General features: G+C 40.0%; 1 long non-coding RNA gene across 1 annotated transcript in view; it reads right to left on the bottom strand.

The window, feature by feature from the left end:
• Positions 1-3,688: 3,688 nt before the first annotated feature.
• Positions 3,689-26,391, bottom strand: part of LOC149121802 (uncharacterized) — a 205,032-nt gene continuing 182,329 nt past the window's right edge. The window contains exon 2 of the long non-coding RNA XR_016222671.1: positions 3,689-4,007. This is a non-coding gene — a long non-coding RNA (uncharacterized LOC149121802). The remainder of the gene's footprint in view (positions 4,008-26,391) is intronic.

The following is a 26,391-nucleotide window of genomic DNA, read 5'->3' as shown; positions in this document are numbered from 1 at the left end:
AAAGCGCTTGAAAGAAATGTTCAGCATCAATTCCCACTGGGGGAATGCAAATAAAAACCATTAGGAGGTATCATCTTACTACAGTTAGAATGAGTATTATCAAAAAGACAAAAATAACAAGCTCTTGCATAATTATCTACAAAAGGGAAGTGTGTTAAACTGTTGGTAGAAATGCAAATTAGTATGGTCATTATGTTGAATAGTGCAGATGGACCTCAGAAAGCTAAAAAATACTTGTGTGTTATGATCCAGTTACCCCACCCCTGGGAATATATCCAAAGGAAGTGAAATCAGCATCATGTATGTTTATTGCAGCATTATCCATAATGACAAAGATATAGAATCTACCTGGATGTCTATCAGTGAATGAAAGGATAAAAAAATGTGGTATGTATATATAATGGAATATTATTTGGCCACAAAATTAATTAAATCCTGAAATTTGTAACAAACAGATAAAATTAGAGATTATTAAGTGAAATAAACCAAACACAGAAGACATATATTGTATGTTTCCTTCATATATGGAAGTTAAGAATAACATATTATATATTGATATTATATATTGTACAGTATATTATATATTATATGTATATATGGGGTTGGCAGTGTGGCACAGTAGATTAAGCCACTGCTTGTGACACTGGCATCTCATATGAGCACCTGTTTGAGTCCTGGCTACTCCACTTCCAACCCAGCTCCCTGCCAATGCACCTGGGAAAGCAACAGAACAAGGCTCAAGTACTTGGGTCCCTGCCACTCATGTGGGAGACCTGGATGGATTCTATTTCCTGGCTTTGGCCTGACCCAACCCCAGCTGTTCCAGGCTTTGGGGAGTGTACCAGTGTTTGGAGCTCTCCCTCTCTCTCTCTACCTTTCTCTCTCTCTCTTTCTCTGTCTCTTTCTCTTTCTTTGTAATCTACCTTTCCAATAAGGAATATAAATCTTAAAAATTTTTTTGTATATTCTGAATTCTAGACTCATAATCTGTTTTGTAAATATTTCCCCAATTTGTTTTGAGTGTATAGTTCATTGTTATTGATCATAAACACTTATGAATCTGGACTATATATATATATATATATACGCACATATATATACATCAAAATTTTCTTTAAAAAAAGTTATTTTATTTATTTGAAAGGTAGAATTACATAGAGGGAGAGAGAGAGAGTATCTTCTATCCACTGGTTCACTCCCCAGATGGCTGAAACGGCTGAAGCTGTGCTGATCCGAAGCCAGGAGCCAGGAGCTTCTTCCAGGTCTCCCACGTAGATGCAAGGGTCCAAGGACTTGGGCCATCTTCCACTGCTTTCCCAGGCTATAGCAGAGTGTTGGATAGGAAGTGGAGCAGCTGGGACTTGAACCAGTACCTGTATGGGATGCTGGTGCTGCAGGAAGCAGCTTAACCCCCAGCACCACAGTGCCAGCTCTTCAAAATTTTCTGCACTCGTTTGAGATTAACAATCTTTTCCTTTCGCTTGTGAATCTGTGCTGTTTAAAAACTGAGCTGCTTTTTTCATATTTCTCCTCATGGAAAAAAGCCCTCAGACAAAAGGACAGAATGAAGTCCACAGCAGAGAAGCAAACAGAATGGTGACTGTGTCAAGACCCTATTGTATTTGCTCCCAGCTGTACCCCTGCCTTTCCTTGTTATGTGAACAAATCAAATCCTTTTTAGGCGTGATTGAATTGGAGTTAGATTTCTACTAGTTGAAATTTAAGATTCTTGACTAATGCAGTTAAGATATGGCTTATCAAAGACATTACCAGCAATTCTTGCATAGGGGAGATTTGTAATACATAGTCTGTGGGAAGAAATGCAGGAGAACACAACCATATTAAATTTGGGGAAATACAGACTAACTCATTTTGGGAAACAGAATAAAAATGTTTGGGTTTATGGGAACGAGACTGGTAGGGGAAAGAGTCATTCCACAGCCGTTGCAATGAATGGTAGATGACAATGAATCACACCACATGAATTGACCATATGAAATGGCAAGCAAAATGGCCTTTGAGATATGGAATAGATGATGATCAAAGGTGCAGTGAGTCACATGGGATCCATGTGAAACAGACTGTGCAGAGCTCACTGTGGAGGCTACTGAAATAACTGAGGGCATGTGATGTGTGGGAACCCGCTGGCTTTTCTCTGTTTCCCTTCTGTGTCACCTCCCGATACTCTGTTCTATTCTGCATCAATTCTCACCTCACAGTCTGCTTTTTGGCCCTTATAGATCATGTCCATATTAGGAATCTCTATGAGTAACACTTAGGGTTTTAAACAACAAACCAAAAGATGACTTATAAATGTTACCAATGGCAAGTTCTGCCTTGGTACTTGTCTCCATGCCATGGCCTGACCCCTATTCTTGAGAGTAGTAGCCTTGCTTCTCTTCTGTGTTCCTTACTGCTCCTCTTTGAGGTTATGGTCCAAGTGTAGAGAGGATCTTTCTCAATGATTGGGCTATTACATAGGTGAGTAAATCAACATTATGGAGAAGAGAAAAAGTTAAAAAGACCAGCAGTTAAGCTGTGATATTTTGACTTGCAGATGACTTAAGGAAAGATGCTGGGGCCTAAATAAACTAAGCTAAATCTTGTGTAAGTGTTAAATATTCTTGTAGTGCTCATTCTGTAAGTTGTGTTTTTGGGTGCCCTTCATTTCAAGCTGGGAGGAACTTGCAAGCATCTCTCTTTAATCACAAGTGTTTAGTGTCAATGTTTCTGGGACTGGAGTCCTTGTGAGAAAAGGCCAGAGGACTGGATCTGTGTTGTTTTCATGATGGATTAGTCATTTACTTCATGTAACATAGTACCACAAAAGTAAGTGGCCTAAAACATCAAACATTTATTGTCTCCCAGTGTCTGTGGGTCATGAGTTTGGCTGTGGCTTAGCCAGGTGATTCTGGTCCAGGGTGTTTCATGTGGTTACAGTCAAGACATTTTCCAGGGTTTCAGCCATCTATAGACTTGAATGTGACTCAGCTATCATGTTTTAGGAGTGCTCAGTTCTTCATGCAAGACTCTCTGTAACAGCTAAAGTGTCCTTAAATATGGTAGCTGGCTTCCTCCAGATTGAATGGTTCAGGAGACACAGCGAGATGAAAACTGAAACACTTTTTCAGATCTGTCATGAGAAGCTTCATTGCTTTGGGCCAGGTATGTAGCCTAAAAGATGCCATGTTCCACATTTGGAGTACCTAGATTTGATTCTGGGCTCAGGCTTCTGATCCCAGCTTCCTGCTAGTGCAGACTCTGCAAAGCAGCGGTGATGGTTCAAGTAATTGTGCTCCTGCCACCTTTGTGGGAGACCTGGATTGAGTTACTGGCTCCTGGCTTCAGCCCTGGCCTAGCTTGGGCCACTGCAGTCATTTAGGAAGTCAACCAGCAGAAAGGAGCACTGGAGCGTGCTCTCTCTCTCTTTCTCCAGTAATTAATTAATATAAAAATTAACAGGTTTTATTAGCATAGAATAAGCCACCCAATGTAAACAAAGATTTATATATATAATTATTTAAGGATAACAAGATATGGTATAGTCTCCTGAGCTATCTTTACAACTTCTTCTCCCAATGACTTAAAATAATTGTGCTGCGAGCGTCTCGGGGAGTCTGGCCAGCAGACTCAACCCAGGGCCCGCGACAACAGTTTCTCAGCGAGAAAAGAACGAACGACGCTTATCGGTCTTCAGTAGACTTTTTATTAGAGAAAGTAGACATGACAGAGGTAGAAAGGAAGGAGGAAAGGAGAGGAGAGAGAGAGAGAGCTTCCTCCTTACACCTGCGGCTTATATACAAAATGTGACCAATCAGAAGCAAGCTAGAGTCCATGCATCAGGCACACCAATCTGGTCTCTGTTCACGTGAAAGGCACGCGTCCTTCGGCCAATCAGGTGAGGTGTCACGCAGCAGGCAGGCAGGCAGGCAGACTCACCGCGGGGGTCCTGGCGCCATCTTGTTGTTTACCGCGACCTCGATCCCGCCGCCTCCGGAGAGCCCTGCCTGTTGGAAAGCCCCCAGTCAAAACAAACTAAAAACCTCTGCCTGGCAAAGCCGCCGCGGACTATTCCCTGACATAATTGTCTTATTGAAATAATATTATACATACTTAAAATAATGAGTCAGTGTTAAAGTCTTATAATTAAGTAGTGTTCCTGCACTAAGCCTCCCAAGTCAAGTGTCCAGTACTCCAGAGGCAAATCCTTGTGTTGGTTCCTCATATAAACTGACCCAATACCTCAAGAAATCCTTGTGTACCTCCCAATAATGTTTTTATTATTATTTTTGGTTTATCAATTTGAGATATTTTTATTTACTAATAATCACCATAGATAAGGATTTAACTCTCTTACGTGTCATTTTTATGTGATTCTTCCATCTTTTCCATGTATTGGTAGCAATTATGTACCAAAATAATCATGATTGATCTTTAATAATTTAATTGAAAAAGTAAGTTAAAGCAGGTTGTCAAAAATGCATACAAAATTTCTTAATTATTTTATCTTTGCAAAAATGCATATGGTGTTTTGAAGTAGAGCCAAGGCCTTCTTGTTGAGCTTGGTCCTCACAAAAAAACAACAACAAAAAACAAACTCAGATCACAACTTCAATGACTGATTTTCAGCTTTGATTTCTTTAAAGTGGTACAATAAATTGAAAACATTTGCAAGAAAATGGTATGAAATGCTTCCAGAGTTTGGATTTTTCTCTCCAGTCATTAGCAATTGTCTGTACAATTTTAAACAATATTTTTAGTGATGCTTCATTATCAAATCTTTCAACTATGCTTCCTTACAAACAACTCTTTGTCACACCCCCATTTCATCAGTTTTTTTTTTTTTTTGTAATATGCAACAAATCAATCAGTTGCCCTAATGCATACAGCTGGAAAACAGGTTTGCAACAAAATCCATGGAGTTTTGGAAATCACGGAGCTGATCAGAGAGCACCAAATGTATAGCACTAGGTTGGTCTTCTACTCTTCCACTTGCTACCATTGTGTATTTAAAAAAAAAAAAAAAATTTTTATTAGGTAGAGTTACAGACAGAGAGAAAGACAGAGAGAAAGGTCTTCCTTCCATTGGTTTACTCCCCAAATGGCTGCCATGGCCGGCAATGCACTGATCCAAAGCCAGGAGCCAGGTGCTTCTTCCTGGTCTCCCATGCGGGTACAGGGGCCCAAGCACTTGGGCCATCCTCCACTGGCCTCCTGGGCCACAGCAGAGAGCTGGCCTGGAAGAGGGGCAACTGGGACTAGAACCTGGTGCCCATATGGGATGCCAGCGCCGCAGGTGGAGGATTAGCCATGTGAGCCATGGCGCCGGCCCCTGCTGTGGCTGTTTACTCATCAGTCTATGTGCCAGAACCTGCACTCAGTGCTCATACATGTTAATTCATTTAAAACTCTCAACAGTCCTATCATAAAAGTTTTGATTATCCCCATCAGAAAAAATTTTGTGAAATTTGGTAATAGCCAAAAGAGATTCCTGGGTGATTTTTCAATGTAGCACTGGGATGCAATGTTTATTGATTGGGCTATTTTATAACTATGTAGGAAAAGAGGTTAACTTATGTATTTTTGTCAAGTAGAGATACGAATACTTTATGTTTAAAAGAAAAATTAACCTTGTGGATTATATTTCATGATTGTATTGGACATTATCAGTTTGTTTAACCCAGCAATCTTATTTTAATAGTTCAGTCATTAAGTTGCATATATAAGGCTTCTCAAATAATCTTTGAACTGGTTCAGTATTGTTTTATTCATCAGTTATTGAGCTGAATGACGTTTTGGACCCATATTCATTTTGTGTTTGAATGAGAGTCATGATGTTATTTTGGGGAAATTAAACTTTACCATCACATTTCACAGGTGGTGATCAAGCAAAGGGAGGTAAATGTTTATCTAAGGAAGTGAAGTTGCAGGAATTGTACTGGGGGCTTGCATTGATTGTCCATGGGAAGCAGTCAGTATAATTACAGATGGAATGGAGAGTGTCATTAATCTGGCTAGTCAATTATATTGAGGTCAGAGAGAACATCTATCATAGTTAAATTATAGTTTTTATTTAACTTATGTATGAATTTAGTTACATTCAGATATACAAATGGTATTTATATTAATATGTGATCAGAATATTACTTGGTCACAGTTGGCTATCTTCTCATTGTGTCCTTACATGGCAGAGGGAGAAGGAAAGTTCTCTGGATTCCTTTTTCATAATGGCAGTAATCCAATTCATGAGGCCTCTACATTCATGACCTAATCTTTTTTCCCAAAGGCACCTTCTCCAAATACCATCTCATTGGGGATTAGGTTTCAGAATATGAAATCTTGGGGAACACAAACATTCAGTCTACAGCCATGATTTCCAGGCTTTGGTGATTATAAGGTGGCTATTAATTATGTACAGGGTTTTTTGTGGACATGTATTTTCATTTCTCTCAAGTAAATGCCTAGGAATGAAGTTGTTACATCATGTACTGTATGTATATCTAGCTTTACAACACACTGCCAAGCTGTTTCCAAATTGTCTGTAGTATTTTGCATTCCTCCCAACAATATATGAAAATTCTAGTTGCTCTCCATCTTTGTCAACAGTTGGTGCCATAATATCAATGTTTGTGTCCCCAAGAATTCATTAGTTGAAATCTTAACCCCTAAAATAATGGTGTTTGGGAGGTGATTTTGTCACAAGTGCTCTACCTTTAGGAATGGGATTAGTGCCCTTATTAAAGAGACCCTTAGAGAACTCAATCACCCTTTCTACCATGTGAGGCCACAGTTAGAATGTGCCATCCATGAACCAGAATGCGGTCATCACCAAACATCAAAAACACCAAGATGCCTTGATCTAGGAATGCCTAGAACCCAGCACTGTCAGAAATGAATTTATGTTGTTCAAAAGGCACTCAGGATGTGATATCAGCTCAAATGAACTAAGACGTTGTCAGCTTAATTGAGTTTGAGATAGCCATTCTAACAGGTTTGTAGCAGTACCTCATTGTGATTTTAATGACTGATGAGGTTGGACATCTTTGCATGTGCTTACTTGACACATTTATTTTCTTCAGTGAAATATTTGCTCAAACTTTTTTTTCCATTTTTGAAAATTAGGTTTTTAAAACTTTGTTATGGATGCAATGTAAGGGTTCTTTTTCAGTTCTTTTTTTAAAGATTTATTTATTTATTTGAAAGGCAGAGTTACAGAGAGGCAGAGAGGCAAAGAGAGAGAGAGAGAGAGATCTTCCATCTACTGGTTCACTCCCCATATGGTTGCAATGGCCAGAGCTGGGCTGATCCAAAGCCAGGAGCCAGGAGCTTCTTCCAGGTCTCCCATGTGGGTGCAGGGGCCCAAGGACTGGGACCATATTCTACTGCTTTCCTAGGAGCATTAGCAGGGAGCTGGATTGGAAGTGGGGCATCTGGGACTCTAATTGGTACCCATATGGAATGCCAGTACTGCAGACAGCAGCTTTACCCACTACACCATAGCACTGGCCTCTCTTTTTCAGTTCTATGATTTACAAATATTTTCTGTCTCTTTGCTGTATCAATCAACTATTGCTGCATAAAAAAGCTCTATAAAATCTTAGTAATTTTACAATAATAGCAACTATTCTCTCATATGTCTAGGAGTGGGCTTGAGTTTCACTGATCTGGACTGGGAGTAGTTATGTGGCTCTAGCTGCGGGTTGGTTTGTTTTTCTATTATTCATCTTAAACTAGTGTGCTAACCTGAGTGTAAGAGAGTAAGCAAAAGCATAAATTCACTTGAGAGAAATGAGAATGACTGCTAATGAATATGACTTTTTATTTGAAGGGTATGAATCCATTCTAAAATTAATTGTGGTGATGGATGCACAACTCTGAATAGACCATTGAATTATACAGTTTAAATTAGTGGCTTGTATGTCATATGACTGCATGTCATTAAAGGTATTTGTGGAAACATGGGCAGAAAAATTCAGCGTATAACAATGCATTTCTGTTCCTAAAAGTATCTTGGGACATTATGACTATTTATTGAATTTTTTTCCTTTTAAGTAATAATAGACTCTGTCTTCTTTTTTCCCCCAAGAAAACACAGCTTTAAAAATGTTTTAAAAGAATGTAAGAGAGAAAGGCATGCAGGAAGTCTCTTAAGGCCTGTGCCTATGCCCAACTGTACTGTCACTGCCAGTCACATTTAACTGAACAAAACTTGTCATATGGTCGAGGCCAATGTCTATGTACTAGGAAGTATACTCTGACTTACTCAGGGACAGGGACTGGAAAAGACCCCAGGTATAGCAAGGAGTAAAAAAATAGAGGCTGTTATCCAATCTAGTATAAATATGCTTAGATGTTAAACTTTCAAAGAGAATCAAAGAAATGACTGTCAAAATCCAGGACGGTGGATACCTTGGATAAGAATGGCACTGACTGGGAGCAGATACAAGGGGATTGTGGGTGATCCTTCTCTTATCGTCTGTGGTGCTTTGCTTGTTTACTTGACTTGCTTTGCTTGTTTTTACACTAAAATGTGTAACAATTTTTATTTTATCTTAATTTTCTTGTTAGCTTCCCTATTTATTTCCTTTTTTCTATCTCTCCATGTTTCAAAGTTCCAAAACATTCTTTCTTACCATACTCTCTCGTATTTATCATTTAGATTTCCTTGTGTTCTGAGTCCAATGGCCTTTGGAGACAGTTTCCATGGAAACAAAAAATAAATGTTTCCTGGGAATTTCCTTTACAAGTCATGGCATTATTTTCTATTATATCTGAAAAAATTTCCAACGGCTGACTCTTCATTTAGAGATGGTCTATGTTGTTGGGCAGTTGGGAAAGATTACTTAGACTGAGCTGTAGAGTGCTAAGGTTCAATTGAATAGATATCTCTCATACCTATCAAACAGTTAAGCAGGAATGCTTTGCAGTATAGAGAGACAGAAGGGAAAAAACATGCAGGCAGAATTCTGTCCAGCTCCTAATTCGGATTCTCAGCCTTGGTTGCACATTAAGCTTACTTGGAGACGTTTAAAAACAATCCTACTGAAGACTCCCACCTGCAGATATTCTGATGGGCTTGCTTTTGGGTAGAGACTGGGTATTAGCACTGTTTAAATTTCCCAGGAATTCTAATGTGCCTTCAAAATGAAAAACCACACTATAGTTATGCAATGTACTCGAATGGTTCCAAGAATTCAGCAACTTGAACTTTTTTGAAAAGTACAAATACTAAGACACAAACAAAACTCATCATCTTCTATCATTGCTTATTAAAAAATCTTACCATTAAACTATTGAAATTACATAATTAAGGAATAAGGTAATGGTCTTTACATGAAATAAATTGAGCTTTAAAACATATTCCTGCAATTAACCATTGTATTAATCTCTTATGGTACTGTGAACAACTGCAAACTTATTTCCATGAGTCTTCATGAACTCCTAGAGAGGCATTGGATAACTCTTGGAGCGTTTAAGAAATGATTATTTCTTAGCTCAAAAGTACCAGTGTTTTTGTGAAGACCAGGCATCCCTTCTTCATCTATCTCTGCGAGCCCTTGAACATGAGGCCATACTTCCATCCTCCCTTTCCCTTTTCCATCATCAAAATCTTGCAGACTATTGTAAGTGGTAGGGAAGCACAGATTGTGAGCGTGCAATATCCTTTTGTAAGTTGTCAAAGATTGATTGTGCCCTCCATGAATGTCTTTTTGACATTGACCTATTTGAATGTGAGTTTGGTAAAAATCAGTGTGAACACCAATATATGTATGGGTGAGCAGAAAAGAAGAGTAACAGTGGCATTTCTAGCTGTTTCTGTTTGCTTGGTTTTCTGGATGCTTCTTCCTGTGGTGAAGCTTGTATGATAATATAGTCAGGAAACAGTGGGTGACCCTCCCAAATCAGGATGGAAAACGGCCCCATAGTCTCTTTGTTTCATCTTAGATAGAAATTCTGGGTCAGTGGGCAGTGTATGACATTAAGTTAAAAAAAATCAGTACTTAAAAGACAAATTCCTTGGGGAGAACTTAAAAGAAAAACAATTATGGTTTGTTTGATCATCAGCTTCCTGTCAAAGCTGACATCTCAAATTTCGAACATTTTACTGCTTCTTCCTCAATTCGTTTGCCAACTAGTGTGCTCTGGTGACTCTATTGCTAGTTTTTCAGAAGCCTTGGCTTAGCACTGTCATGCTGATCTTGGTTGGGCTGCGAAGTAGAGATAATAATTTTTCTAGTATAAAGGCAATCAACAAGAATGTCTGGAAAATGTAGCCTCAATGTTTTTTTTTATTCAAACATGAAAATAACAAAGCATTTTATTTTCTACATTTGTCAGGCACACTAAATCATCTCCTACTATTTGCTAAACTTTTAGTGAACACCAGAAGAAAAGAAATTTTTCCAGACGAAGTACTTGAAATACAGAATTGTGATGAAAATTTTGGACTGAGAAGCATATGATTCTAATTGTGCTGTGAGCACTTGGTTCCCTGATTGGTGCCTATTTCTCTCTGAATCACAAACTTGGTGGCAAAGCGAGAGTACTGAAGGATCAGTCCATAAACTATTCTGTGAGAAAACAGGTAAACACTTTTCCTGGGAAGAAGATATTTTAAACTGGGGCACACCAGAGTAGAGCCGAAATGACAATGTATGATCTGAAATATCAAGCTGAATCATGGCAAAGCTCCCAGTCATGTTCCTGTGGAGTGCTGCGGAAGTGACACAGCCAGAGGTCTTGTGATGAACGTATGGAGCCCATGCCACCTTTCAAAGTGCTCACACATTTGACCTCAGACAATCAGTTTTCTTCCTGCTCTTAGAGATTGCCTTTTGGCTCTCCTTTGAGTCTATCTCTGTGAATTTAAGCATGTAACTCAACTTCTAGCACATGGATCTTCTGATCTCAGACATTCTGGCATTTAGCTATAATTCTAGGATGGATATGAAAATGCCTTTCTTTATTTTAAGGATTTATTTATTTATTTGAAAGAGTTACATAGAGAGAGAGAAGGAGAGGCAGAGAGAGAGGTCTTCCATCTGTTGGTTCACTTCCCAACTGGCCGCAACAGCCAGAGCTGTGCTGATCTGAAGCCAGGAGACAGGAGCTTCTTCTGGGTCTCCCACGCAGGTGCAGGGGCCCAAGGTCTTGGGCCATCTTCTACTGCTTTCACAGGCCACAGCAGAGAGCTGGATTGAAAGTAGAGCACCCAGGACTTGAACTGACTTCCGTATGTGATGCCGGCACTGCAGGCGGCAGCTTTACCTGCTACACCACAGCACCAGCCCAAAAATGCCTTTTTGAGATTTCCTCCTACTCCACCTCAGTAGGCCTTAGCTCAAAAGGGTTATCCCTATGACAGGAATGTTTGTAGACTTAGAACTAGGACTCATGTTTAAAACAGGGTTATAATTTTAAAGTAAGTACAACATACTATTTACATGCTTGGAATGCAGTTGGGACTCATGTTTTTGCATTTGGGACATTTGTTGTTAGAGTGTAAGGGCACAGACTTTTTTCTGTTCCTCCACATTTGCCCCTTAGTGGTCATAATATAAAGGCTTAAGTTTCATGCTGACTCTTTAGAAGAAGTTACCATTGTAAGAGTTACCCTGATAATTTGCTACATTACCTCAGGGACTATCACCTGGTAACACATACAGTAATGTTGGTTCTATGGGGCATTGACTTTAATAACCAGTTGGTCTGGAAGGGGTTGAGTGTGGGAGTGGAACTTTAGGAGAGGATCAACATTGGTGTGCATGTGGAGGAACAGGGGTTGGAGATGATGGTGTTTGTGTAAATGTTCGGGTGCCCTGACATCTTTTCTTCCATGGATTTGATTTTCTTACATAGTAACCACAAAGATTATTTTCTTTCTTCTTCTCTAGAAATTTTCTTTAGCATCAGCATTTTCCCCTGTGATCCCACATCACAATGGGTATTAAATGACCAAACATTTAAAAATAGCAAAGAAGGGAGTTTTGAACACAGTATTCCAGGAGTCATCATTTTGAATTCTATAGTAGATATGAACATCCCTACGACTTATGAAGAATTTCTCTGATCTAAAACTGATAGTCTTCAGTCTGGTGTGGTGTTGTAATGAATTAAGCCACCGCTTGCAATGCCATCATTCCATATGGGCACCAGTTGGAGTCCTGGCTGCTCACTTTTTTTTTTTTTTTTTTTTTTTTGACAGGCAGAGTGGACAGTGAGAGAGAGAGACAGAGAGAAAGGTCTTCCTTTTGCCATTGGTTCACCCTCCAATGGCCGCCGCAGCTGGCACATTGCGCTGATCCGAAGCCAGGAGCCAGGTGCTTCTCCTGGTCCCCATGCGGGTGCAGGGCCCAAGGACTTGGGCCATTCTCCACTGCCCTGCCGGGCCACAGCAGAGAGCTGGCCTGGAAGAGGGGCAACCGGGACGGAATCTGGCGCCCCGACCGGGACTAGAACCCGGTGTGCTGGCGCCGCAAAGCAGAGGATTAGCCTATTGAGCCGCGGCGCCAGCCTGGCTGCTCACTTCCAATCCATACCTGCGAATGCACCTGGAAAACAGCAGAAGATGACCCAAGTCCTTGGACCCTTGCACCCACGTGGAAGACCAGATGAAGTTCCTGGTTCCTGGCTTTGGCCTAGCCCAGCCCTGGCCATTGTGCCATTTGGGGAGTGAAACAGTAGATGGAAGATCACTTTCTCTCTCTCTCTCCCTCTCTCTCTCTGTAACATTACCTTTCAAATAAAACAAGTCCTTTAAAAAATTTAAAAAATAAAATTGACAGTCTTGGACCTGGTATGCAAAAACTTATATTGAGAAACACAAATGACTTCCTTTTTCTAAACCAATAAATCTTTTATTTAAGGGATACAAACTTCATGCATTTCATATATACAAATTTTGGAACATAGTGGTTCTTCTCACCCTCCTGTCCCTCCTTCCTGCACATATACCCTTCTTCCTCCTTCCTCTCCTATTCTTATTTTTAACAAGGATATATTTTCAATTAACATTATACATGTAAGATTAACCCTATATGAGAGAAGAGAGAAGAGTTCAACAAATAGAATAAAAAAAAGCAGTTCCTCAACAGTCAAGACAAAATCATTGCATCTCAAAGTGTTAATTTCACTTTTATAGATTACCTTTTAGGTACCCTATTAGTTACCATAAATCAGGGGGAACATATAGTATTTGTCTTTTTGGGACTGGCTTATTTTACTAAATATAATGGTTTCCAATTGTATCCATTGTATTGCAAACTACAGGATTCCTTTTTTCTATGTGTAGTAGTCTATTGTACGTATATCCCATAATTTCCTTATCCAGTCATCAGTTGATGGATATCTGGGTTAATTCCATATCTTAGCTATTATGAATTGAGCTTCAATAAACATGAGGGTACAGATTTCCAGGAGTGGGATGGCTGGGTCATATGGTAGATCTATATTCAGCTTGCTGAGGTATCTCATACTGTCTTCCATTGTGGCTATGCCAGTTTACATTCCCACCAACAGTGGATTAGGGTACTTTTCGCTCCACATCCTTGCCAGCATTTGTTGTTTGTTGAATTCTGTGCGAAAGCCATTCTAACTGGAGTGAGGTGAAATCTTACTATGATTTTGATTTGCATTTCCCTGATGGCTAGTGATCCTGAACATTTTTTGTGTGTTTGTTGACTATTTGAATTTCCTCATGTGAAAAAGGCATGTTCATGTCCTTTGCCCATTTCTTAACTGAGTTGTTTGTGTTGTTATTGTTGAATTTCTTGAGCTCTTTATAGATTCTGGATATTAACCCTTTATCAGTTACATAGTTTGCAGATATTTTCTCCCATTCTGTCAGTTACCTCTTCACCTTGCTGAGTGTTTCTTTTGCAGTGAAAAAGCTTCTCAATTTGATGTAATCCTATTTGTCAATTTTGGCTTTGATTGCCTGTGCTTCTGGGTTCTTTTCCAAGGAGTCTGCCAAAGCCAGTATCGTGCATGGTTTCCCCAATGTCCTCTAATAACTTGATGGTGTCAGGTCATAGATTTAGGTCATTGATCCATTTTTCATTTTGAGTATATTTTTGTGTAAGGTATAAGGTAGGGGTTTTGCTTTACACTTCTGCATGTGGAGCTCCTGTTTTTCCAGCACCATTTGTTGGAGACTATTTTTGCTCCAGGGATTGATTTTAGCTCCTTTGTCAAAGACAAGTTAGTTATAGATATATGGGTTAATTTCTGGAGTTTCTATTCTGTTCCATTGGTCTACCCATCTGTTTTTTGTTTGTTTTGCCAGTATCAGGCTGTCTTGATTATAACTTTCCTGTAGTATGTCTTGAAATCTGGTATTATGATGCCTCTAACTTTGTTTTTGTTATATAAGATTGCTTTGACTATTCAGGGACTCCGTGTTTCCTTATGAATTTCAGGACCAATTTTTCTGTATCTGAGAAGAATGTCCTTGCTATTTTTATTGGAATGGCATTGAATCTGTAAATTGCTTTTGATATTATGAAGATTTTGATTATATTAATTTTCCAATCCATGAACATGGAAGATTTTTCCATCTTTTTGTGTCTTCTTCTATATCTTTCTTTAATGTTTTGTAATTTTCATCATAGAGATCTTTGATGTCCTTGGTTAAATTTATTCCAAGGTATTTAATTTTTTGTAGTTATTGTAAATGGGATTGATCTTGAATGTTCTTTCTCAGCCTTCACATTGTCTGTGTATATAAAGGCTATTGATTTTGTGTGTTAATGTTATGTCCTGTCACTTTGCCAAACTCTTTTATGAGTTCCAATAGTCTCTTAGTGAAGCCTTTTGGATCCCCTATATATAGACTTCTGTCATTTGCAAATAGGGTTAGTTTGACTTCCTCCTTCCCAATTTGTATCCCTTTGATTTCTTTTTCTCACCTAATGGCTCTTGTGAAAATTTCCAGGACTATATTGAATAGTAATGATGAGAGTGGGCATCATTTTAAGGGTCTGGATCTTAGAGGGAATGCTTCCAACTTTTCCCCATTCAATTAGATGCTGGCTGTGGGTTTGTCATACATTGCCTTGATTGTGTTGAGGAATATTCCTACTATACCCAATTTGCTTAAGATTTTCATCATGAAAGGATGTTGTGTATTTTATCAAATGATTTCTCTTCATCTATTGAGATGATCATATGGTTTTTGTTCTTCAGTCTGTTAATGTGATATATCACATTTACTGATTTGCAAATGTTGAACCATCCCTGCCAGGGATAAATACCACTTGATCTGGGTGAATGATCTTTCTGATGTGTTGTTGGATTCAATTTGCTAGTATTTTGTCAAGGATTTTTGCCTCTATATTCATCAGGAAAATTGGTCTGTAATTCTCTTTCTCTGTTGTATCTTTTTCAGGTTTAGGAATTAAGGTGATGCTGCCTTCCTAGAAGGAGTTTGGGAGGATTCCTTCCCTTTCAGTTGCTTTGAATAACTTGAAAAGAATTGGAATTAATTCTTCTTTAAATGTCTGGTAATTAATTCTTCTTTAAATGTCTGCACTTTTCTTTGTTGGGAGGGTCTTTATTACTGATTCAATCTCCAACTTGGTTATTGGTCTGTTTAGGTTTTCTATGTCTTTATGGCTCAATTTTGGTAGATTGTATGTGTCCATGAATCCATGCATTTCTTCTAGGTTTCCCAATTTGTTGGCATATAGCTCTGTAGTAATTTCTGATCATCTTTTTTATTTCTGTGGTATCTATTGTTATATTTCCTTTGTCATCTCTGATTTTATTCATTTGAGTCTTCTCCCTGTGGGTTTTTTTTGCTTATTTGGGCCAATGGTGTATCAATTTTATTTTTATCAAAATAAATAAAAGGTCTTTGTTTCATTGATCTTTTGTTTCTTTTTATATTTGTTTGTTTCAGTCACATTTATTTCTTATCTAATTTTTTTTTGACAGGCAGAGTGGACAGTGAGAGAGAGAGAGACAGAGAGAAAGGTCTTCCTTTAGCCGTTGGTTCACCCTCCAATGGCCGCCGCAGCCGGCGCACCGCGCTGATCCGATGGCAGGAGCCAGGTGCTTATCCTGGTCTCCCATGGGGTGCAGGGCCCAAGCACTTGGGCCATTCTCCACTGCACTCCCTGGCCACAGCAGAGAGCTGGCCTGGAAGAGGGGCAACCGGGACAGAATCCGGCGCCCCGACCAGGACTAGAACCCGGTGTGCCGGCACCGCAAGGCGGAGGATTAGCCTAGTGAACCGCGGCGCCGGCCTTATTTCTTATCTAATTTTAATTATTTCTTTTCTCCTACTAATTTTGGGTTTGGTTTCTTGTTGTTTTCCTGGGTTCTTGAGATGCAGTAGATAGGTAGCTACAAGACAGTTGAACCACTTCATTCCAGGAATGAAAACATTAGGTTAATATCACAAAAATATCAGCTAGACCACACATGGATCTGTGCAGAGTTGAGATGCATTTGGAACAGCTAAGCCAACATAAAAGCAGTTGCTTAAGTCTCTGTCCATTAAATGTGAAATTTTGAAATGATAGATTCACAATGTAGAAAATTTCCCAATATGAGAAAAGACTGTTAACATCTGAACATACATGCCTGTATAATGTCAAACAGGATGATGTGATGGAGTGCAGAATTAAGAGGATGGTTAGAAAGAAAAGACACAGCCCTCTCAATCAAAACTCTGTGGTGAAAATTTAAGGTAGGTGTCAAGATGTCACTTGATATGGCAGCACACTATATCAGGGTGCTGGGTTTGAGTCCTGGATCCACTCTATATTCAGTTGTACCAATGTGGGAAACCCAGAGTGAGTTCTTGTCTCCTGGTTTCAGCCTGGCAGGGCCCCAAATGTTGCAGGTATTTGGGAAGTGAAGCAGCAGATGGAAGATCTCTCTCTGTCACTCTCTCTCTCTCTCTCTTTCTCTCTTTCTCAAATAAACAAATAAATATAACTTAAAAAAAAGCCTCATATCCTTATAATGGAAAGACTGATATTTTAATTAAAGGTCTCTATAACTTGCTTAAATTAAAAATTAAAGACCACTGTTTTTATTGATACAAGAATAGTTATGAGTTAAAATCCTCTGAGAGCACTATTTTAGAGTTGGATCCTTAGACCAGGTGCAGTGCACCAACAGTTACAGCTGAGAGTATGGAGCTGACAATGAGAAAAGGGGGAGAAACAATGTCATCTATGGCTTGAGACATTGATATATGAAACAATAAAGATATCCCTGTTTCAACTTGGGCCTTGACTTAGTGTTTTTTAAGGCTTATTTATTTATTTGGAAGATAGAGGTACAGAGATAGAAGGAGAGATACAAAGAGAGACATTCTATCCCTGGCTCTAATAGCCAGGGCTGGACCAGGCTGAAATCAGAGCTTCATCCAGGTCTCTCACATGAATGTCAGGAACCCAAACACTTGGAATATTTTCCACTGTTTTTCTAGGTGTATTATGATGGAGCTAGACTCAAAGTGGAGCAGCCAGGGCAGGAACTGACACCTATGTAGGGTGCTAGCATCACAGGTAGCAGCTTAATCCACTATGCCATAACACTAACCTATTGAATTAATGCTTTTTTTTAAGTTAAAAAAAATAGAAAATTCCGAAGAAAATAATTACTATATTCAGCAGCTCTCTCAGAAAGTATCTCTGTTAATACTGTGCTGTTAATATTTCCATTCTTTATGAGTTGTCTTTCCTATTTCTTTTTCTTCCCCCCTTTGTTCCATACCTCTTTTCACACTGCTTGTCCCACCAGCTATCTTCCTTGTTTCCTCCCCTCCTTTCTTCTACTCACTCATTCATTACTCTATTCATTCTTACTTTATTTTATTTTACATTTAGGATCATAACAGCTTTGTTCTATGATCTTACATGTCATTTCCACCTGCATAAGAAAGAATTACATATCACAATTATTGAATTTCTGTTTTGTACTTTACCATTATAAGTATTACCTCACTTAATATCCTTGCAGTTATTATTCTAAAACTGCTAGGTAAAAGGGTATAAACATTTAAAGCTTATGGTGTAACTGTCAAAATTGTCAATTGACATGCAACTAGATTGTACTAATTTGTATTCTACTTTGTGAAATTTGAGTGTACCCATTATCCTGAATTCTTGAGATAACTGTATTTTCTCTCTCTTTTTTTTTTAAAGAAACCCTTCTTGCTTGTATCTTATTAAAACTAGAATGGGGCAGGTATTTGATGTTAGTGTTTAAGATGTCCACCCATGTCCCGCATCAGATGTCCTGGGTCTGATTCCTGACTCCAGCTCTTAGCTTTCTGCCAATGTAGATCCTAGGAAGCAATTGTGATGCCTTAAGGGTTTGGCTACCTTCCCACCCACATGGACACCTGGATTGAGTTCTTGGATCTCAGCTTTGGTTCCAGCTGGGGTTGGGCATATGGACATTGCAGACATTTGGGGAATATCACTGTCTCTGTCCCTCAAACTTAATAAAAGTAGAATAATTTTACTGAGAGTTTTTTAAATTACCTCTTCTCTTTGCACAGATCATTTCAAGTACTAAGGAGAACAAGAGACAAATTTGGAAATGTGATTTTTTTTGGTAAAACCAAGAGACAGCTAAAAGTCCAGATACCAACATATTTGAAAGTGGTGCCCAAAGTTGGTATGACCAATCAGCAAAGGATTAATGAAGGGAAGCTTGGAGAAGATGCTAGGAAATGACAATGGGAGTATAAATCTCCAAGAGTTATCCCAAAACCTGGATTCCCAAAAGGATGTTGGACATAGTAGGCACATGGGGATGCACGGGTTGCTGCTGCTTCTCTCCAGCAACTTGGTTCTGAGGGCCATGGTAGGTGGGGCTGTTTTGAAAACAACAGACAAGCCATAGTTGCAGGAAGCAGTTTATCTCTGTGGCTTTGAAGAAGAAAGACTTTGAGTGGGAAAACTCAGTAACTGCTCATCACCCTTGGCTGGGAAAGAGTAAAGGCCAAACAAACTTGTGTATAACCAAGGATCATACAAAACATTTCCTCTAATGTGGTTCATGCCTCTGGCTCTGCATGCACATGAACTTCCAGTAATGAGCTACGTATGAAAAGCTCATTTTTAAATAGTGAATGAATCCAAAGGAACTATATCAGAGAATCTAAAAGAAGATAACATAAGAAAGAAAATAAGAGGAAAGAGGCCAGGAAAAAAAAAATGAGAGGTAAAGAAGTTTCAGAAAAATAGCTTGGCATGGATCAGATGAAAAATTCCATGCAAGCTTTTCATCATGAATAATGCTTAAATGCAAGAGCTTGGGAAAAGAGTGGCAAGAAAACCAGAGGAGGGGAAGAAAGTAATGGGGAGAAAACTAAAAAATACCACCAAAATAAGGGTAAAGCCAGAAGGAACACAAAGAAAGGATCTAGGTCAAATCCCAGCAAGAGACAAAGAAACAGAAAACTAGTGAAATGACATGGAAATAAGAAATTTCAAAATTTTGGAGGGAAAATGAAAGGCATAGAAGAGAGCAAAGACCACCAGAAATATATGCTTAATAAGACACATGTACATGCATACATACACAACAATAAAACCAAAAAGCTGAACACCCTAACAGAAACTATGCAAGGGAATTTAAGCATATTGGTGGAAGATGGGATTACAAGATAAGTTAATTTTAGTGAAAAACATTTTTAGAATTCATGTATAATTTTTTCATAATATGCATTTCCATAAATTTCTTGAAAACTTCTTATTTATGTTATAATTAAAAATGAGAGGACTTACATCAACATGTTGAAGGGATACTCTATTTTGCAGGAAAAATCTATCTCCAGAGACTGCTAAATGTACTGGACTTCAAAACAATGTGTTTGAATTTTTTTTTAATTTTTATATCTGTTTGAGAGAGAGAAGAGAAAGAGAGAGAGAGAGAGAGAAAGAAAGGAGAGAACCTTCCATTTACTAGTTCATTCCCCAAACGCCTGCAACATCCAGGGATAGTACAGGCCAAAGTCGGGAGCCTGGAACTCCATCCAGATCTCCCACCTAGATATCAGGGGCCTAAGCATTTGAGCCATCATTTGCTGCCTCCCAAGATGCATTAGCAGGAAGCTGGATCTGAAGTGGATGATCAGGACTTGAGCCAGCACTGGCACTTGTAATGGGATGCGGGCATCCCAAGTGTTGGCCTGCCCCACTGTGCCACAATGCCTATTCCCCCTAAAATGTAAACAGTTGTCCCTGCTCTCTGCTCTCTTGAGGTTATATATAATGGGACAAATAAGGCTAAACTCTCTCTACTGCAGCATGCATTGTTAGGAGATGAGGGAGCATCAAGCAAAAGTTGTCAAGGTGTAATCTCTACAAATTTTATAGTTAGTCAAATTGTTATTTTAGCATAACGTATTGAGAAAACATTGTTATCATGAGCACATGTAAAATTCTATAGCAAAAGTATTAAGAATAACAGAGGCTGGCGCTGTGGCTCACTAGGCTAATCTTCTGCCTTGCGGCACTGGCACACTGGGTTCTAGTCCCAGTCGGGGCGCCGGATTCTGTCCCGGTTGCCCCTCTTCCAGGCCAGCTCTCTGCTGTGGCCTGGGAAGGCAGTGGAGGATGGCCCAGGTGCTTGGGCCCTGCACCCCATGGGAGACCAGGATAAGTACCTGGCTCCCACCATCGGATCAGCGCGGTGCGCTGGCCCCAGTGCGCCGGCCGCAGCAGTCATTGGAGGGTGAATCAATGGCAAAAGGAAGACCTTTCTCTCTGTCTCTCTTTCTCTCACTGTCCACTCTGCCTGTCCAAAAAAAAAAAAAAAAAAAAAGAATAACAGAAAAATCTACTTATTTATAGTAATAGGATGAAAACACATGGATATTGAGTAGAACAGAAGATGAATAGTACAGGGGCAGACAATGTAGAAATAGTGTTACTAAAAATGTAGAAGTAGGCCGGCGCAGTGGCTCACTTGGCTAATCCTCTGCCTGTGACGCCGGCACCCCGGGTTCTAGTCCCAGTTGGGACGCCAGATTCTGTCCCAGTTGCTCCTCTTCCAGTCCAGCTCTCTGCTGTGGCCCGGGAAGGCAGTGGAGGATGGCCCAGGTGCTTGGGCCCTGTGCCCGCATGGGAGACCAGGAGGAAGCACCTGGCTCCTGGCTTCAGATTGGTGCAGCGCGCTGGCCGTGGTAGCCATTTGGGGGTGAACCAATGGAAGGAAGACCTTTCTCTCTGTCTCTCTCTCTCTCACTGTCTAACCCTGCCTGTCAAAAAAAAATCTAGAAGTAGAAGAAGGATATTTCCTGTAAATATTGGTGCACAGTAATAAATAAAACATTGGTAAATGGAGTCAAACAGCACATTAAACACAATACATTACAGTCAAGTGGGGTTTACTGCAGGAATGTAAGGATGGCTTGATATCAGCATATCTATTAGTAAATATACTAATAGCTTCAAGGAGAAAAGCCATAAATTGTCTTCAAAACCACAAAAAAGTTATTTTACAAAACCAAACATCTTTTCTTCTCTTTCTGACACCTTATCATTAGAATACTCATATACAAAATTGCAGAATTTTACAAGGAACACTCATGTGTCCACCAGCAGTGTTAACTTTTCACTCCACTTGTCTTATCTTGTCTATTCACTGTCCATTCTTTATGTTAATTTATTCTTATTTTTGTTTTTCATAGTAACTTGCAGACATCAGAGATTGGCCCCTAAGTACTTTATCACAGTATTCGTTCTTGATATTAAAAAACTATTAACAAAGGAAGATCAATGAATACTTCCTTTGCATGATGACAATATGTTTATCATGCTCAAAACCAGTCTCATTGTCAAGGGGGAGCACTGGCATCATCCTAGGAAAATCAAAGCAACAAAAGAATGTCCACAATCATTGTCATTATTAGGCATATTCCTGCAAGTCTGGGGTGTGTGTGTGTGTGTGTGTGTGTGTATATGAAAGAAAACTTGAATAAATAGAAAGGCTTATCATGTTCTTACTTAGAAAATATTCACTTCATAACAATGTCATTTTTCCCAAAGGTTTGAATCCCAAAAAACACTATTAGTTTTATTTATTTTTTGTAACTAGGCAATTTGACAGTAAATTTCATTTAGAAAAGTTAAAAAGCAAGATATTTAGGAACTTCTGAAAAAGATTAGTGCTGGTAGGCCAGTAATTGAAACGTTTTTAAATCCCTGTGATTAAAATATGCAGATGTGTTAAACAGCACAGAACAATGGGACACACCAACCCAGCCAACATTCAGCTTTGAATAAAGTCAGTTGGGAAAACATGGGTTATGGAGTAACCAATATTAAGACAATAGAACCCATTTGCAAATAAAAATAAATTTGGATTCATACCTCACACTTACACAAGCTACATTTCTAGGAGAATCAGATTATTTGTTAAAAACAAAACAAAGCATAAAATTATTACAGGAAATCATGGGAGAATTATTTTATATCCTCAGCTTTGGATGGACTTCATCTTCACAGAAAATTCAGAGGTCATGAAAGAAATAGTATTCCTTTTTTTTTTTTTTTTTTTTTTTTGACAGGCAGAGTGGACAGTGAGAGAGAGAGACAGAGAGAAAGGTCTTCCTTTTGCCGTTGGTTCACCCTCCAATGGCCGCCGCGGCCAGCGCGCTGCGGCCAGCGCACCACGCTGATCCAAAGGCAGGAGCCAGGTGCTTCTCCTGGTCTCCCATGGGGTGCAGGGCCCAAGCACCTGGGCCATCCTCCACTGCACTCCCTGGCCATAGCAGAGAGCTGGCCTGGAAGAGGGGCAACCGGGACAGAATCCGGCGCCCTGACCGGGACTAGAACCCGGTGTGCCGGTGCCGCAAGGTGGAGGATTAGCCTATTGAGCCACGGCGCCGGCCAGAAATAGTATTCCTTTAACTCTGTTAAAACAAAGTATTTCTGCATGGGCAAAACTTGCCGTAAGTGAAGTCAAAAGAGGAATACTCCAAACCGGCATCTTATGTTTTAGACCAGAGCTTCTTTCTCTACCTATGTATAAAGCATTTTATAAAAGGACAAAATATTAGGGTCAGTGTTGTGGTGCACAGATTAAGCTGCCACATCCAACAACAGCATCCCACATGAACACCAGCTGGAGTCCCAGCTGCTCTACTTCAGATCCAGCTCCCTGCTAATTTGCCTAGGAAAGCAGTGTAAGATGGCCCAAGTGTCTAGTGGCTGCCACACATATGGGAGACCAGGATGGAGTTCCTGGCTTTTGGTTTCAGACTAGTCCAGCCCAGACTGATGTGGCCATTTGGTGAGTGAACCAGGGGTTGCAAGTTCTGTCTGTCTGTCTGTCTGTCTCTCTTTAACTCTGCCTTTCAAATAAATAAATCTTAAAAAAAAAATCAACAGTTCCTTAATTCCTTAGTGACATGGTTAAATGCTGTGACAGGTGTATCATAGAAAAAATAATATATATATATATATTTGATTCTGTAAAACCAGGAAATTATAGTCAATATTACTCAGAATAAGAGAAACTCAAATTACTCTGAGAGACCACTTACCATTTTTCAAATTAGCAAAAGGCAAATAATTTTTTTTTTAAGGATGTATTTATTTATTTGAAGGGCAGTTACAGAAAGGAGAGGGGAAAGAGAGAGAGGCAGACAGACAGGAGGGCTCTTCCTCATGATCTGATTACCACCATAAATTCTACCCTCCTCTCCATCTCCCAATACCATCACACTGGGGAGTGTCATTTCAGCATATTCATTTTAGAGAGACACAAACACTCACACCATAGCAATCATTATAGAAGTATCTTCAAGATACATTCTGAAACCAGAGTACAGCTTAGACTTTTGTGTAAAAATGCTACTTTGTGAATAAAAAGAAAACATATGCATTTGCTGGAATGTGAATCTTGAACGGTATGCAAAAACCATTAATGTTGGGGTTTATAGGGAGGAAGCTGGGTGTTTGAGGGAGGGGCCTGGAAACATTCACTGCATGCTCACCCGTTTGGAATTTTGAACCATGTGAATTACTAACTCCCCAATTAAATACAAATGGATTACATATGCTTCAATTTGCATCTCCTCTCACCCCCTTCACTCTATAAAAGATAATATAAAATAAAACAGACTAAGAGGTTTAACCCTTCAAGATATCTTCTGTGTGACTTTGAGCCCCATTCCACTCCTTTTTCTGTTTGCATTCACTTCAACACATAGTTCCAGCTCAGTTCTGAAGTCCAGAGAAGATAGCTCATATTGTGACAACCCCCCACCAACACTGCATTTTCCAGAAGTGGGAATGGAAACCTTCCAGCCATCTGACCTGGGGCTGAGACACAACCTCTGGAGAAAGCAGCCTGTGCTCCTCGCCGTGCACTTTCCTTCGTTCACACACAGGAACACACAGGAGGCAGTGCAGCTGGCATGCTGCGAGCAGAGGGATGGAAGCCACTTGGACCAGGCCTGTGTGCTGCCATCTCTGTTGGTCTCCTTGCAGGAGGGATTGTAGAAGCTCGGACAACTGTTTGCAGAGTACATTTAATGGGGCTTTGGGAATTAGAGTCTCCTCACTGGTTGGAGATGGTAATGGGTGGAGTGAGTTCGTGGGAGGCCACTCTCCCATCGTGGTGGAACCCAGCCCTGAGCAGTCATCCCCAGGAGCCAGCTGGAGAGCCCCACTGGGTGTTGACAGCCAGAGCCAAGAAGGAAAATGAGGGGATGGCTGCGTGAAGAAGCAGTGGCCAAGTCAGAGGAGGCACGTCTGATGCGTCATGTAGGGGCCCCCAGAGAGAACTGGGGAGATAAAGAACAAGAGAAGTGTTCCCTTGAGAGCAGGGCTGAGTGTGTGAGAAGAGGGTGTCAGGATGGAAGGAGACTCTGCGTCATCTAAGTTTGGACACAAACACTAATCTGATCCACACTTGAATTCAGTGACCACACAAGCTTTGGGTCGTGTGGTGACCTTTGTTGATAATTCTTTGAAGTTTCAACCCTTTTGGTTGGTTAGAGATATTTTTCAAATGACATCGTCTTCTCTTGTTGAAAAGGCACTGCTCTTTTTTTAAATGCCGAAAGAGATTTATTTTATTTATTTGAAATGCAGAGTGATGGGGGAGAGGAAGAGGAAGAGATTTTAATCTACTGGTTCATTCCTCAGATGGCCACAAGGGCTGGGACAAGACCAGGCTGAAGCATGAAGCCTTGAATTCCATCTGTCTCCCCATGAATGACAGGGATGAAAGTATATGGGACATCTTCCACTGTCTTCCTAGGCACATAAGCAGGGAGCTAGATTGGAAACAGAGCACTTGGGATCCAAACTGGCACTCCTATGTGGATGCTGGCATCATGAGTAGCGGTTTAACCAGCTGGATCACAACACTGGCCCATAGACTCTATTCTTTAATTAGAGTCTTGTCAGATCCAACAGTTCTTTAACTTGTGAAGGGCATCCCTGAATTATCCACAGGGTTGAGATTACTCAGCTTCCTTGCGTTGGTGCCTGTGCCCACGACTTCCCTCTCCCTGGAATCCCCACCCCACCCACTCCAACCTGGAAAATTCCTCTTCATATTTTAAGACTAACTCTACTTCCTTTTGAAAACACTTCTTGCCTTTTCCTGTAATACAGATGGAATTTTTATTCCTTCTGTATGCTCCCAAAATATATTGTATCTACTGTGTAGCACTACAAATCCTGGTTCACAGGATAAGCCACCATGAGCATTTAGCATAAAGGTCATATGGCAGCATTGAATTCAGAGTGCATATATAGATGATTGGTATCTTCCCCATAGGATCCCAGGGTGTGAACTGTCTTTCAGGGGGAGAGAGGCTGACTCCTCTACCTGTCTGTGCTTTGCTCCTCTCTCCCACACAGTACACACTCTGAAAGCTGCTGTGATGAATGGGTTCATGGCAATTGATTGGTCTTGGTTCTAGTCTTTGATTTTTTTCAATGAGTTCTACCTCTCCTTTTACTCTTCATTCCCTTTCCCCTTTCTCTCTCCCTCCCCCACATTTTTCTTCCTCCCTCTCCTTCTTCCCCCTCTCCTTCTCCTCCTCTTTCCTTCTTCCTGTCTCCTCCTGCTCCTTCTCTCCCCCCTTTCCTTCTTCTTCTTGTCATTCTTCCCCTCTCTCCCCCATTTTCCCATCTATAAATGGGCATGCCACCCAACTGATGATACAGTGTGATAATTAAATCAGATATGATACCTGGTTAGAAAGTTCATTAGGTAGGAAACATCCAATCATCTATGAAACCAGATTTGAAGGAGACGAGTATTAATTTTCATCTCATAGATGGTAAACTCATTAGGGCTAGAAAGGCACAAATCTGTGATACCATTAGTGACATGGGCTCTTTTTCACTCTGTAGTCTGATATTTCTAGGTTTACCACAAAGGCCAAAATGACCTGTGGAG

Source organism: Oryctolagus cuniculus, chromosome 16 (assembly GCF_051225735.1).
Source record: "Oryctolagus cuniculus isolate XC-2025 breed Fujian yellow rabbit chromosome 16, ASM5122573v1, whole genome shotgun sequence".
Classification (NCBI taxonomy): Eukaryota; Metazoa; Chordata; class Mammalia; order Lagomorpha; family Leporidae; genus Oryctolagus; species Oryctolagus cuniculus.
The sequence above is the reverse complement of the archived record's forward strand: the minus strand, read 5'-3'. Positions and strand labels throughout refer to the sequence as shown.